The sequence below is a fragment of the Puma concolor genome, chromosome A1 (assembly GCF_028749965.1).
Source record: "Puma concolor isolate L17-30 chromosome A1, mPumCon1.1.hap2, whole genome shotgun sequence".
NCBI classification, from domain to species: Eukaryota; Metazoa; Chordata; class Mammalia; order Carnivora; family Felidae; genus Puma; species Puma concolor.
The window spans coordinates 21968054-21981572 of NC_141667.1; the positions used below are offsets into that span (position 1 = coordinate 21968054).

General features: G+C 32.8%; 1 protein-coding gene across 2 annotated transcripts in view; it reads right to left on the bottom strand.

Annotated features, from left to right (window-relative positions):
• Nucleotides 1–12837, bottom strand: part of CDH9 (cadherin 9) — a 143917-nt gene extending 131080 nt beyond the window's left edge. For both annotated transcript variants that reach the window (XM_025924700.2, XM_025924699.2), the window contains exon 1: nt 12347–12837. The gene's annotated coding sequence lies outside the window, so the exon portion shown is untranslated. The remainder of the gene's footprint in view (nt 1–12346) is intronic.
• Between the last annotated feature and the right edge of the window lie 682 nt (nt 12838–13519).

Sequence of the window (13519 nt, forward strand, 5' to 3'; positions counted from 1 at the left end):
ATTTAATGAAAGTTTAACTTTGTATACCTGAAAAATAAATAAATATATTATATTGGAAGTACTTTTTTTTTTTCAACGTTTATTTATTTTGGGACAGAGAGAGACAGAGCATGAACGGGGGAGGGGCAGAGAGAGAGGGAGACACAGAATCGGAAACAGGCTCCAGGCTCTGAGCCATCAGCCCAGAACCTGATGCGGGGCTCGAACTCACGGACCACGAGATCGTGACCTGGCTGAAGTCGGACGCTTAACCGACTGCGCCACCCAGGCGCCCCTGGAAGTATTTATTTGATGAAGCAAAAGAAAAGTAAGAATGCAGGTTATTATTAATATAGCATTACTATGAAAACTGGAAAATGTTCAGCTCATGTTCTTATTACTAAATTTATAGGTATCTAGGCATAATATAACAATGTAGTGTTTATATATTACAATTAATTGTAATTAGGAGTATATTATAAAATGAGCAAAATTTGTTAACATTGCAGGCTTTTGAGTCTGCCATTTCTTCTACCTAAAATAATGTTTCTCATAGTATTTCCTTCTCTCCATTCAGAATCAATTCAAATATTACCTTCTCAATAAAACTTCCCTCATACAACCTGTTCTATCTACCCCTTCGGTAACTCTCCGCCACACTGCCTATTTTCTTAGCATTTATCAATACCATATTTATCTTTGTTTATTATTTGTATCACTCCTCTAGAGAATACCTTCTTGTGATTAGAATCTCTTCTATCATGTTTACTGCTATAACCTCAGAACCCAGAAAAATGCAACATGCATAGTAAATGTTGAATAAATATTTGGCATCCATACCTGATTATGGAACAAATTTATGAAGTAATATAACTTAAAATGGTTTCTGTGTTTCATAAGTAACATTAACTCCATTTTATGCATATTATGGATAAACTATCAAATTGTTAATATTGGCCACAAATACAACTTTCAAGTTAATTAATTTTTTTATGTTTATTTTGAGAGGGAGAGAGAGTGCATGAGCAGGGTATGGACAGACAGAGAGAGAGAGAGACAGGAAGAGGAAGAGAGAGAATCCCAAGCAGGCTCCTGCTGTCAATACAGAGCCTGACAGAGTGCGAGGTAGAGCCCAATGCAGGGCCTGACACGGGGTCCAACATGGGGCCTGACTCGGGGCCTGATGCAGGGCTTGATCCCATAACTCTGGAATCATGATCTGTGCTGAAATCAACAGTCAGATGTTTAACTGACTGAGCCATGAAGGCCCCCCCACTTCCATGGTAATTTTAATCAATGTTATTCACAAGCAATCATTACCACTAATTTTGTTTGAACTATTTTTTTTTCCCAAACTGCAGTAAAATTCATATACAAATAAACCACCTTGATAAGCTCTATTCATTTTAAGGTCAAGAATGTCATTCACTTTATACTCACTAATATAAATCAATGAATAAAAGGGAGAAACCATAAAATGCTAGAAAAGGAAAATTAAATACCTGGCATTAAAATATGTGATGAAAAAAAATGTGATAATATGAGATACTATGAAATTTTATTACCATTGAAAATTTATCCAATGTTACTTATATTTAAAAGGCTTTTATAACTCATTCTTGTCTCCAAGATCCAAGTGTAATATACTTATTCCAATTCAAGCAATAAAACTTATACTATTTATTTATGATAGCAAATATTCTAAATTAATTTTAATATAATAAATTTACAACACAAAATATTTCATTGTATGTTGGGTCAACTTAAGGAGCCATATGATATATATATATATATATATATATATATATATATATATATATGTATATTCATAATGCTTCTAGATTTATCTTACCTAATTTCAAGAACAAAGAAATTAATCAAATTAAGCTAGGTCCCTTGTGCTTTTCTATATGGAGTACCAATAATTTTTACCTGAATATAATGAACCTGAGCAATAATATTCTTAATAATATAATAGTAATAACAGAAGTTATTCCAAGGACAATCATGTTTCCTCATAATACATTATAATATAGATACTGCTAATATCTTAACACATTAAGCTCCTAGAACTCCGAAGTATTAAAGACTTTGTCCAACTCATGTACTTTGGACGTCTGACCCCAGGACTCTTTGTAAGTTTTTTATTTATTGCATATTATATGTGAGACAATTTGCACCCAGAAGTGAAGATAACCTACCAACAAAACAGAACAAGTAAATGGAGCTGGGAAGAAACTAAGTCTGTTGACATTGCCAGCATACTGCATTTTTACTCTTATTCCAATAAAGTAGTATTATTAAATATTGATATTTTAACTCTATGGATTCAAGTTAAGCAGCCCATATTTTATTTTGGGGTGATATGAAAATTCCATGAATATCATGAAAGCTTTGGCCTTTTTCCAGGGAACTCACACTAAATCATAAATACAATATTTCTGTAAAGATTTCAGAATAGTTTTGATCATTTGAAGCCTAAACTTTGAGCTCCTTAAGGCTGTGGCCATATTTCTAAGAGTACCAATTTAGCTCAAAAACTTAAAACATAAAATAAACCAACTGCTGAAGACTTGGATTCAAAGCTGAGGAGTTGATTTACTTCTAGATGTAATGGGATTATGGGCTGAGGGTAACAGGAGACAGGGTTACTTGACCAAATTCTTAATTGAAAAATTATGCTTTGTAGAATGTATCAGTTGTTAAAGAAATTGTAGGTGAGGTGAGCAATTAAAAGGTTATTATAATAATACAACAAAGAGATATTAAGATTCTTACAGGAGAAGCATCCCAATGACTAGACAGGAAGAGACCAATGTAAGATGTGACAAGGGTTATATCTGTCAGAATTTGGAAACATAAGAAATAATTATATAAAGAATTCTTTTTCTGTGTATGTCATAGGAAGCAGTGAGAAGGGATAAAAACATGGTCTTATCTTAATTTGAAAAGTAGCTTTTAAAAGGGAGTTTTTAGTCCCAGTTATTGTGTGCCCCATATTTCACATTAGGATTTTTTAATTTCAATTTTAGAGACAGCATCAAGCAAAAGTTCACCTCACACAGGGTAGCTAGAATGGTAGGGCAGTCTGTAAAATGTTACTTATATTAAAAGTGAAATAATGAGGGATATTTATATTGATGACTAAGTATAAGATCGATGCAGTTTTCTTTGAATGAATTTAATGCTATCAGATAGCAGTGGAGTAATGATTCCAAACTATATGGGCAAGGCTAAGACAAAATAAAAAGCGTAGTTACAAGCAGGTAAATTTTGTCGCATATGGAAAGAAGAGACTCTCTAACAACTGAAGTTGTTTGGAAACAACAACCGTGAGAAGTTCTCCCTAGCACATGTTTCACCACAGCACAGAGCATAGGGACTGAGAGCAGGCACTCAATAATGAGTAAGTTCACAAATAAGAAACTGAAATAATCATCCGGTGGATGAATAAATTAATTATTGCCAAGAATCTGAAGGTCTTTTTCCTGATGGTGAATTTAAAAGAAAAGAACAAAGGGTACATACAGGATTCTGAATAGGCTGTACACATTGTGGATACTACATTAATGTACTAATGTTATGAGAAGCATTGCTTCTGCCTATACCTGCAAACTGTAAGACAGACGTCATTTCTACTACACGAACATGGGACAAAGACCAGCTTCTTAATGTGAAAAGTTCGTATGCATCGATTTTGGGTCTCCTGACGCCAACCAGTCAATATCAAAACAGTTTTCCAATTTGTCTCCACATACAACATACCTTATGAAACTTCAGGATGTAAGGATAGCCTTAGGTTTTTGAGCCCCAATTTTTCTTACCAATTCTCCAAAATCCTTATGCAGGACTGCATTCCTGGACTTATGGTCCAGGACTTATGGTACTCTTGTCAGTACCAGTACGTCTCATGGTTCTACTCTTCTCTTCCTAATGAATTGTGGCCTTGGTAATACTTAATCCTTTTAAGACCCATTGGCAGTCAATTAGAAAGTGAAAGTAGGGGAAAGGTGGAATGGAGAAGTGTTTCTAAAATCACCCATGAATATATCGACCAATATTTATTAGCTCCACATCTAAGGAATTTCTCATGTTGGCAAAGCTACTTTTGTGTTACAGTTTGCTGAATCATCTCCCCACAGTGCAAGCCAAGTTAAGGAAGACAGGCCCTGGTAGTTAAATAGTCTGTCTTTGAAGTGGAGGTGTGGTGGGGCTGGGGAATAATGAGAAGGGGATAGAAGCAAAGCAGTAAAACTTGGAAACGGAAGTAGCAGCAAAGCTAAAGTTGCAATAAAGGTAAGAAAGCACGTGTTCATGAAAAACAGCAAGAGAAAGAAATCATCACAGTTCACTGCATGGAACAGACCAATCAGCTTTCTATTAATCATTATAAATTTGTACTCAATTTGATAAAAGGCAGTGGATAAGGCACAGTTTAAGGGAAGTGTGTGTTAGCCACCAAATGATCTAAAATTAAAGCATAAGAGAAAGGATAAAAGATGGATGTAATATCTTTTCCTACATATTATAATTATATTTTAAAGAGAAAACATAAAACGTGTCACCAAACATATTAGAAATAGTAACGTATTAGTGTATCATATATGCATATGTATAGTTATTAGTATATCAGGTGATACATTTTATTAGTATATATGTTGTTTAAAACTTTTTAATCACATCCTAAATACTAAAACCCCTTCTGTAAACTTAACATATGCTTACTTTCCTATATACTAAATTAGTGGAAAATATTGTTGTAGTAGATTGATTAATTAATGCTTTAAAATATTTTTTTTCATAATGGAGATAATTGAAGAGCAGTTTCCATACAAGTTCTAGGTTAGAGAAGCAAAATTCCAAGAATAAGAAACAATAAAAACATCATTACATCTAGAAAACTTATCTAAAACTGAATTTTTAATAAAATATATATCACTCATAGCTTATAAGAAATCTCTTATTGGTAGAAAGCCATTGTATTGTATTGAATACATATAGAATTTTATAAGTTAAAGTTACTTATTTATTAAAATCTGCTTCCAAATCCATATTTTATAGAACAAAATATTGTTTATAAATAGTTAGGGATATGTTTGTCCAAACCCATAATCTGGATCCAATTTTCATTCCAGGTAGAATTTCCTCATATTCTTTTCCTGTGGGCTGTTTACTTACATTTTCTTATAATTTTAGAAGAGTACAATTTATAAATATATTGAATGAAATGAATGCAAGTCATATACAAATGACAGTTTTATTCTGAAATAACATTTTGTTCCTCCCTGAATATATTTACTCAATGTCAACATAAGACTTCCATGACCACAATTTACTCTTGGGTATAATGGAGGAGAATCTCCATGCTCATGTTTATTTTATTTATTTTATTTAATTTTTTAAAAATGTTTATTTATTTTAGAGAGAGAGAGAGAGAGAGAGAGAAAGCATGAGCTGGGAAGGGGCAGAAAGAGAGGGAGACACAGAATCCGCAGCAGGCTCCAGGCTCTGAGCTGTCAGCACAGAGCCCAACGTGGGGCTCGAACCCACGAAGTGTCAGATGGTGACCTGAGCTGAAGTCGGAGGTTTAACCAGCTGAGGTACCCAGCACCCTTCCATGCTCATGTTTAAATAAAGAGTTGCAGTGATACCAAAGGCAGTGCTTCATTTGTTTAGCAGCAAGCCTAAAAACAGCATAGGTCTGGGAAGATGTCAGACATCCGCGATGGCCTCATTAGAAAATTCAAATTGTGTGACTCTTCTCTTGAGCATGGCATGAAACCCCACCTTTTCCTAGTCTCCTTTCTATCATGTGGTCTCCATCAGTTTCAATATTCATCTTTGGGTATAAGTAATTATATCATATCAACTAGCTTCCTGTTATATACTTATTTTTTAAATAATATCAGAACAATTGTCTTCTTATTTGTCTAAAATCACAAAAAAATTCCAAAGTTGGACATTTCTTATTTTAAGTAGCATTCCATATTCAGCCATTGAAAATGAAATTTTACATGGGTTTCAAGTCCAAAGTAGTGAAGTTGAGACACATCATATATATCTTTATATCTATTTCGGTATAGAGAGATAAACATATAGATACAGTGCTGATAAAAACTCTTCATTTTAATGTGTAAAATAATATGGCAATATTAAAAAGGATGTTTATTACTGATATTCACTGCATTTTAATAGAACTACCTATTTTAAAGTGACCAAAGTTAATTTTATCATAAAGAAAAATATATTTATTGCAGGTATGACAATAACATTCTTCGTTGTTAATGATTGTATCAGAGGTCTCAATTCTAAGCTAAGCATAAAAATCAGACAAATATGATTTGCATACATAATCATACATATTATTGTAATAGTACATCAATTGTTTCATCTTTCGAAAAGTAAGTACTGTCAGAAATACAAATCTAAACTTTATGTTAAATATAACAGAATTAAATCTACCTATAAAATATCACATCATCTAGATAAACTGGCAAGATCTGAGGGAGAAGGAAAAATATTATCTTTCTTTTAATAGTTAATCTAATTCCTGCTCAGTACACGCACACATAGTTGATTTATAATGTACTAATAGGTTATAACATTAATCTAGGAGGAGTGGTAATAATACAAATATTTATCCTTGTTGTACTAAGTATTGTGTTTATCTTATTAGATATAAGGAAATGATATTTAATCTTAGTATTACATTTTTAATATAAAACAATTTTTCAGTTAAGCAAATAATTTACCCAGTAATATTAGTATAAAATGCCTTGATCTAATCCTCAGCTAGGGAAAATGACTAAGTAAATAACTTTAAAATTCCACCATGTAACTGTGCTTTCTTTGTATTATACATAGCAAATGAAAAATAATAAGGATTTTATTTTCTGATAGTAATAATAATCTAATTTTTACCAATATGATTTGAGATAGCATTATAATTCCTACTTTACATGATACTTTACCTCCCATGGTAGGAGTGGGTAAAGAGATTATATTTTTATGAGGTTTTCAAGAGTTGCGGACATTCAGTGGAGAAAAATTATTTCTGGTTAGGGTTTTAAAAAGTGAAAGTCTAATTCCCCCTATTCAAAAACTTATCCAGATCAGCCATAACACATGGACTATAATTGAGTTTATTTTTTCCAAAATTAAAAAAAATATATAGTATTGCTATGTCATTATTTATTCATAATATAACATCTATAATCACCTGACAAAGAGCTTTTTAGTGTACAATGAATGTTATACCATTCTAACAATTTAGAACTACAATTGATGTATACATCGATATAATTGTGTTTTCCATATATTTTTTGAGTCTACACACACACATAAACATACATACACACAGAGATACCTACAGATACAAGTATACAGAATTATGAATGGGAACACAGATATAGATGCAGGTATGTATATTTAAGACAGAAAGGTACAGATATATAGGTTACTTTGTAATTTGACCTGTGAGTTTTCTCGGATGTTTCATCTGTTATTTAATTACCACTACAGTGAAAAAGATTTGAATTTCTTGACTTTATGGTATATTCTTTGCATTTTAAAGCATTGATAACACATAGAAGTGAATATTTAAAAAATATTTCTGGCAATTACATTAAATTATTGCAGTAACCTACTTTAGTGGAAAAAATTAGATGGTGAAAAAGTTACCTGATTATCTGGGGGAAAACTCCCCTTGAAAACTTTCAGGTTCGATGTCCCAGTTTTAGAAAAGCAGAATATTTCACATGTCTTTTGTCACAGGAAGTGGTTATTGGTGTTTATTTGTTAGACTACATATTGTTATACGTGTTGTATCTCCCTTGTTATACTGGCTTCCCGTGAATATTATTTCTAGATTACTATGACTTTCCTGAAATTGGGTTTCAGTAATGGGGAAAAAGTTCTTTATGCATTGGATGCTGAATTAATAATAAACAAAGTATAGTAAGGTTATCATATTCTAATATAAATTCTGTCAGGTATATCTATTTCTTAAATACATTTAGGAACACATTCAACTTTAAACTCAAAAATCAAATAAAAACTATTAGCCACTGCTATTTCCATTAGAAGATGAATAAGTGTTGAGAGTAAAAAATTTAATGAAGTCATCCATGCTCTTCACAACTATAAAGCTAATCTCAAGAAGTGATATGAAAGGCAAGCTTTTTAATTCATACTTATGAAATAATCATACACTCTGGTGTTTCATTGATTAATTAGAAAGACCAAGACTTATCTTGCTCTTGAAGAGAAAAATAATACAAGAGCACTCATTTCTCCTGCAATTGATTTATAATTTGGCAAAGTAATGCAAAAGCACAGAAAAGGAAAAAAAGAAAAGAAAAACTCTGTCACTTTCAGAAAATATTTAGGTGTTCTCCTTTTCCCCACCTTTCCTCTTGAAAATAAATCTCTTTCTCTCTTTGTGTGTGTGTGTGTGTGTGTGTGTGTGTGTGTGTGTGTGTGTGTCTCCCTCTCTGTCTCTGTCTCTCTCTCTGTGTGTCTCTCTCTCCCTGTCTCTTTCTCTCCTACACACTCATGCATGCACACACACCTCACAGCAACAAAAACAATACCTTATGAGGTTACCATTTTCCCTTCCTAAGCAGTAAGATCCATTATCATGACTTTTATGTTTGGGGAGATGTTTCTGGGTAGTGCTAATATAAAATGTCTTGCTTAGGCTCCAGAGATCATGCTTTTCTTCAGGCACTTTGCATCCTTAATGTGGCTGTAAGACCATCTCTTACTAGTGCTAAATTTAGGGATAAGAGCATTAACATATTAGGACTGCTATGGAAATGTATAAAAGTGCTATAAAGACACTCACCTCACTGTGCATTTCCTACCATATTTTAATGATAAAGATAATGGTGGTTCCAGGCAGAGGATTTGAAGTGACTCATAAGAGAAAAAAAAACTTTTTCAGAATGTTTAAAGCAATCCAGGAGATACTGTTGTCAACTAAACACTGTGTGTTTGTGTGTGTGTACCAAATGATTTTCATGAGTCAACATTATTTATTTTCACATAATGCTGCCAATTTTAATATACAATTTGACAACATTGGATACATAATCTTATCTTTTTAAACCTCCATTTTCTCATGTAATATCAGAGTTGAAGGTGGTTAAAAATCCCTTTTCTAAAGTTCTAGTTTTATTTAAACACCCAAATAGGATAGTATCATGGGTATTAAGAGACTTTGGGGGGATATATTTTAAGACACAACTCATTTTTTAAAACAAATATGCAAGATACAATGAACAAAATTATGTTACCTTAGGAAAGATGTTCTACAATGAAAAATTATTACAAATTAGCATCAGGTAAAGACAAAGCTAGTTAAAACCAATGCGGTTTTGGTTCTATTTCACATGCTGTCGTCTTTCTTAAGAAAACTTAATTTTAATTAAGTAGATAATTTAAGCAGTAAAATACCAAAGAACTTAACTAGACTTTTGTCTAGTTTTGACAATAGAACAAACTTACTCTACAGTTAATATTACTATTGATTTAATATTTATATTATAATATGGTAATATAAATTATATTTATAACTTTATAAATATAATATCAAAAGTATTGATATCGAAGTCATAAGTATAAATATATACTTTAAATGTATAAATATTTAAAATATCACATTGGACGTTTTGTAAGTTATCACACTGTTTTTTCGAATGTTAGATTTATTTATACTTTAGATTTAAATTTTCATTTGAGAGAACAAAATTAGTCTTAAAGAATATAGCAATCTAATGATCCATTACATTGAAACATCTGTATTAATGCTAAGTAATTATTCATTTAGACTGTTCACTTTCATAGAGAACAAATTACAGCCAATGTTTATTCATGACATATTCACATGTATTCTTTAAATTAACTTTCATCTAAATTTATACTTTCCTGCATACAATATATTGCCATATTACTCATATATTTTATGTTAAACAATTTGAAGCATTGTCCAAAGCATTCTGATTAACTCCACCTATACATTGTGCAAATATTATAGAAAAGGCGTATCTACTTCAAATCACTATGTCTAAAGAGAGGTAAACCAGTGGAAAAAATTTCTCCGGTTATTGTTTTTTAAATCCCAGTTGGTGAATGCACCATAGAAAGGACACTTCAGAGACTAAACTTTGTATATACAGGGGTTGTAGGAAAATACCAAATGAAATCTCTTCATGGAAGGTGACATTCAGAAGAGCTTCTGATCCAACATGAAATGTATCAAGTCAAACAACACAACATTTAAAAAGATCATTTCAAAGCCAACTTTGATATTGTGATCTCGCTACACATAGGCAATGGTACAATACATTTTTACTTCAAATATGCAATGAATACAACATTGGTGAGTAATTATGCAAGACCATTTCAAAATTATCTTAAAAGCTATCAGCTAATGTAATAAAGGGCAAGACATATTTTTTCATCCCAGAAAATAATGTTATCTTAGACGACTTGTCTTGTTAGTCTTACCAAATCTATCTGACTTAAAGTTAGAGAATTACTTTCAAATTGATACTACTATCTGCTTCCCCTGAAGCATTTTTCTATTCATTATTCTCAGAATTAGATTTGCTCGTACCATGCACTTTACCTTACATTTTCTCATTTTTCAAAACAAGCAACTACAAAGTTGACAGTATTTCAACATCTCAGGATACATCTACTAAGGGCATATAGTTATTTCGTACTCTTTCTTTGTGAAAACTTCGGTTGAATTCCTGTGCTTGATGCCAAGACCACAAATGCATGCTGCTCCTGTTATGTCTAAGTTCTTTGCTACTATGTGCTGAAACAACGTCCTATTTCATTTTCTTTATCTTTTAAAAGATCTACTGTTCAAACCTGGATTAGCCAGATTCATGGTTACACAAATGTGTTCTACATGTGACATAGCATTGCCTAGGCAATGAAGCAGGCAATGAAAATAGGATTTATTCTCCAATGAATGCAGTAGATTTTAAACACATTTCTTTTCCAGTTAAGAGCACTGAATGATCACATTCATTTTTAGTCAGCTATGGCTGAAGATGGGTAACTCTTCTTATTCCATAGATAAAGAGCCAAATGAAGATTTCTTCCTGCCACGCAGAAGTTACCACTTTTTCCTGTCATGAAATCATTCATTTTTTTGTGCTACATAGATTTGGAAAACCTTGTGGAAAAATATCTTTATTATTAGTAATCTCATAGATCTATAACATAAAATATTAAATGACAACAGATCTTCAGAAAAGACCTCCAATTTCTCCTCAGATCTATAGTCCACTACATTCTCATCAAAAGTTGATCATACAAATAAATGTGAACTTAGCTACTTACCACAGGTGATCACCTTTCTTTTAGTGCACCTTTGGTTTTCAAATTAGATTCTGAGAACACACACTGTTACCAGTATCTAAGTGTCAATACTATAGAATGCTGACAACCTTGTAGTTGAAATTCATCATGCTTTTTTTTGAAATTAATGTGCTTAAGAATTTAATTGATGTGAATGGTTATCTTGAGTATGCAAAGAAAAATAAAACAATGCTTCATCAAATCATTGCATTTTCCATATCATTTCAAAAAAACATGCCAATTTTGCCTTTGATGCTCTCCCTTCTGTGATTTTCATTCAGTCTTTACTCTATTAAGATACATTTGCCTGTGATAATGGAGAGCAATTATGGCCAACAGAGGTGCACATTCGGAATGTTGACTTGAGTGAGAGCCATAAATATGTGGAGAAATCTTCTTTGGGAGGTATAGTGATCACCTTAATCCTGACAGCCTATGTCTGTCTGTCTCTATATGTGTTATTTGTACTATTTATATATTATTTTAATATTAAAACTAAAGAAATTATTTATTCAATGATGAATAAAGATGCCTTTATTTTTGACAGTTCTGACTCAAATTTTGGAACCAAAAGTTAAGAGAAAGCCAGGAGACCATTTCAAATTAATATAATAATAGCATACATAAACACATTAATGTGAGTAATTCAACACCCCTCCAAATCAACAAACACAATGTGAAGTTTAGTTTTATTTTTATAATAATGCCCCATGTGCAAATTTTAGCACGATGAAAAGAGCTTAGATGGGTATCTGTTTTGTAAAAGTAAAATATGAAGCAAGCATTGCTATTTTTTTTCACTGAGCATCTTAATATCTTATTCAAATACTACAAAATAAATTCTTACCTGCTTCCCAACAAATGTTGAGGGAAGGAGAGAGAGAGAGTGCAAAATAAAGCAACTAGGAGAAAAGCAGTATTTGTACCTCTTCAGTATAAGGAAGCAAAAACTGAATAGATTGTATAGTCAGGTAAAGTAAATAGCATTTACCTTGGTTAGTAGCGGAACTGAGTTTAGCCCTGCTCAGCACTGACAATTCCGGTGTTGCTTCTGTCTCGTTCCTACTCTTCTCTTTTTATAGTATCTTCACAGCTGAAGCTTCATGCATCTCAGTGTGCCTCCGTCTCCGAGCATCACTTTTAACTCAGACAGGCAGGAAGCTGAAGCCAAAGAAACTCTCTGTCTGATTGGTTTCCATTCAGCGTTTCTGATTAATAAGAGACGTCCCTCACGTAGGAAGATATTGCCGCTGATGGCGCTGCAGGGCTCAAGGGTTGGGGCTGGGGGAGGAAGACCTGTTCAGGCACAGCGATTTGCAAGCGAATGAAGTCGGAGGGTTCAGAGAGGAGGGCTTTGTCAAAGACCCCCACCGGAGAAAATAACCCAGTGTTTTTAGTCTCGGTTAATCAGCCCTGCTTAATCTGTTTGCAATTGGGAGAGAGGTCACAGCGTGTCTGTAACCTGTAAATCATCTGTGGAAAACATGTATCTCATGGAGAATGCTTCTGCTCAAAAGAAATTTTGGCTACAGTCCCTGCAGAATTCACGACTACCTATTTCAGTTCAGTACCACAATTTCAAGTTTACGAAAATGAAGAGAAAGAATCCAGATCGCATTTATCATTGATCATGAATTGTTATCTGTCACTGAGTTTATAAACTAAAATAACCTTTCAAAACAGTGATTTAAAAACATCTAATAACTGACGTCCTAATGTGTTCTTTTTAAGCAAGGGAATGATTTCAAATACAATTTCAAATTTCTGCAACCCTGCTTTTTATTTGATAATGCAATTGGGGGGGGGGGGGGCGTTTCATCTTGTCCAGAAATGTCAAAATTAATTGTGACCATAGACACATCACAAGAACTTACATGGTCCACCTGTTAGATTCACTGTTATACACTGTACATTATTAGAGTAAAACACGAGAGAGTCAAACCCTGTTTCAGAAGAGAAGTCTCTTTAGTACTTCTGGAAATGGCACAATAAGAAGGATATTGATTAGTAGATAAATCCTTCTGAAAAGAAGTTCTAGTAATAGTTGTATGAAATGCACGGTGGGAATATGGCTCACTTTATAACGGCTCGTTAAGTCACAATAAGTAAATAGCTTAAGTGCCAAAAAATATCAATATCCTATTTGATGCTTCAAAGGAAAACT